This window comes from Berghia stephanieae, chromosome 1 (assembly GCF_034508935.2).
Source record: "Berghia stephanieae isolate SIO BIC M18660-M18661 chromosome 1, UCSD_Bste_1.3, whole genome shotgun sequence".
NCBI classification, from domain to species: Eukaryota; Metazoa; Mollusca; class Gastropoda; order Nudibranchia; family Aeolidiidae; genus Berghia; species Berghia stephanieae.
The window spans coordinates 44,102,629-44,106,137 of NC_088360.1; positions in this window are offsets into that span (position 1 = coordinate 44,102,629).

Consider the following 3,509-nt stretch of genomic DNA (forward strand, 5'->3'; position numbering starts at 1 on the left):
TCCGAATAGACGGGACAATAATTAGTTCAAGAATATCGCTGAGCTGAGTCATTGGTTGACTCCATGACGTAACTATAACTATAACACTTTCTTAGTACGCCATGGTTGACTCGTATTAGCTCAGTTTTTTATTTTTGGTTTTTTTTTGCCATCAATCATCACTCCCCACACTATTATAGTAGATCCATATTCTCGATTTGTCATTTCACTGATGGTTTCCTTTATGAAACGTTCACCTCAACATCGATAGTACGAAGTGTGTTTGTCTTTGGAATCAACTTCAAAAAGCAATTTGTCTGTAAATGCAGTTCACGTGCTCTCAGTCAAGCAACTTTGTGCAAAAGGATCTGCTTTGGTATGAATTACGGGTTTGTGATACGTATTTTAAAAAATGCTCACAGAGAGTGAACGTTTGGTGCGGCAACTACGTAGCAACGCTTATGTGAAATAAACAATATCCGAAATATTTTTGATGCATATTTACACCATGTACATTTTATATCGACCTGTTTGGCGGTCCGCTACTGCTTCTCACTTGTGTCACTGAATAATGATAATAATGATAAATCATTTGTATATGCGCAAATTCCATGAATTCATAATCTAAGGCGCGTTTAATATATAGATGATCTATAATTATATAAAAGCTCAAGTATTAAATAACGGCATGTGCTACATCAACAGAAAAAAAAAAATGTCTACTTCTTTAAGCTATATCCTATGTACCAATATGTTTTCTCTTATGTGAGATAATAGCATGTCAAATCTGTTTAGTTTCTTTTGAAAATGAATATATAATGGCTGGTCTGATAATATTGTGAGGTAAAGGGAAATTGAGTCATTAAAACAAAATTAAATTATGCCTCTTTTATAATTTTATACTCATGATGATGATAATGGTAGTGATACCTAACTATAGCCATTATGATTATGATATTGTTCATGGTGATATAATAATGTTGATCAATTATGATTTTGATTGGTTCATGTGTATATTATTTTGTATTTTGGTTTTCGGATGTTGATTCCGAACATATTCAGTGGTTTTAGTTTTGAGTTGAGACCTCTAGGACCTAGTCTGTATAATGTTCATTTGGTCTTGCCTTTTGAAATAAGACCGTTTAATAAATATTGGAATGAAATCAAACTACATAAACATTTGTTTAATCTTTTCCCTCATTGTTACTTTCATTTTATGTCATTGTTGCATCTAGTACTTATCTCCCTTTTGGCGAGAAACCACGTCTCAATGTCTGTGTGAGTTGATACTTGGTGGTCATACATTACATTGGGTAGACTTCTGTTGGGACATATGTAGGCTTTTCTGTGACACAAGATTGCAGGTATATTTCGAATCGTCCTTTATGTTTTGTGTACCTTTTTCTCTTTCATTAAAACGACTGCAACTCGTCATAATCGCACTCCCTCTTGGTGGACTCTTCATGGGTCAACATCCTGACTGAACTATCTCCTTATCCCTATATACTATACCATTTGGATTCCATGTCATTTACTGTTACCTCTTTCTATCCTGCTGTTCTTCAATGGGACCATTTGGTTTAGCTTTGGCCTGGGATCATGAAAGAAACGATGCATTTATTGTTCTCTACATATGTTAGGCATTATAATCATTTGCATTTGCAACCACTAGAGTGTATGATATGCCAGCCAATGATTATGCTATCTACGTAGGCCTTTTAAATGGCGAACTTGTCCCCACTGGGTAATTGCCCCCCCCCCCCCCCCCCCATCATGGACAGGGAGATCACTTGCTGTTTCTCCCATCCCATCCCCCTATACGTTTTCCAACTTGCTCTTGTCTTGGAATAAAATTAATTGGTTCTGTCCTGGCCCTGGCCGGAGACCTTGGCTGAGAGGGAAAAAGTCATATAGTTAGTTATTGGAGATGATATTTTTTTACCTTGTAAAACACATCTGTGTTAGTGTTATGTAGTGTTGTATTTTGTTGTTGCCATATAATATAATGATTTGTAATCATTTGAGTCTATCTGTTTTAGTTGTATCTTGTGCTTGTGTCTGGATGAGACTTTTGGGTGATCTCAAACTAAGTAGGCTACATGATAGTTCGCAATTGGAATCTACACCTGTTCCCTTTTTGAACAATTTCCCTTTGCCTTATTAAATTTTTCTCGTGTGCTAATATAACTTATAAAACTAGAATTTTTCGACTGGTATCCCATTTCTTCCTTTCTACTAGACCTAAAATGACCTCAATGTTTTACAACCGCCATCAAACCTTTCAAGACAATAAAGTCCTTAAAAGAATGTAGATCCCATCATCTTTCTTGCGGCTCGAGCCGATATTACCTAAACCAAAAGTGTCCCAAGCCCGTAACCTTATAAATAAGGATAGGAGCCAAAAAAAAAAAAAAAGGTAAATCGTGCGAGTACAAGTAGCTACAAAAAAGTCCTTAACCCGCCCCCCTCTCCCTCTTTCTTTCTTTCTCTATCTCTAATCCCCCCCCCCCCCTCTCTCTCTCTCTCTCTGACGCTCCCTTAAACATATTCAAGACCCTATAACTATAAAGTTGTTCTCTTTTTTGTTTTATTTTGATGATTTTTGTTTTGTTTGTTGGTTTTTGTTTCGTTTTTCTCCAGACTCATATTGTTATGCACAAGGAATGCACAAGCAATAACTTTTGAGGTCTCACTGTGTCCTAAATTAAAATAATAAACTTATAACAGAGTAAAAGTAAATAAATAAAAAAATGTTAAAAGTCGATCAAACTTCTCGAGTCACCAGGAATGGTGTCAACGTGTTGAAGTTGAAAATTAAGATTTTCTTTTTTTTTTTGCTAAGGGAGTATTAAAAAAAAAGAAAGAAAAGAAAGTATTATGCCTAGAACAAGCTCGAACTTTTACGATGTGCTAAAACAGCCGGCCACATCGACTACTCGCCTTCTCGCACTCGGTTTAGCCCGTAATTATCTCTTCCGGTGAACTGAATACACAATTCCTTCTGTTTTCCAAGAAAAAGATCAAAAGGTAATCAATAATTGAAATTAAAAATAGAATCGGTCATAATATCCTCTCTCTAAAATAAATGGGTGAAACAAATAGAAGCTAAGTGATCATTCGCGTTATTTATTTTTCGTGAATGTGCTTCACAAAACTATAAGAATAAATTAAAAAGGTGCTCGGAAGTTTAAAAATAAGAAATGAAAACCGTAGAAAATTCTCAGTATCTAGTAGTAGTTGCGATTTCATCTTAATTCGATATCAATACGATACAATATTTCGCACTTGAAATATCAATAATCATAGAATTAAACGGTAAATTCCTTGCCCCCAATACCTCTACTCACGAAAAAGTTGTTCGTTTCTCCATTTTTCCAATGTAAACTGATTTTGTGTTGTTTTTGGCTCCATTAGTCTAAGTCGATAATAACAAGAAATGATTCTCTGTGTGTCGGATTTTGGCCATGCGTGGGATAAACTGCGAGCATAATATCGATATTCTCGTCCATATCGATATTTCGATACGATAT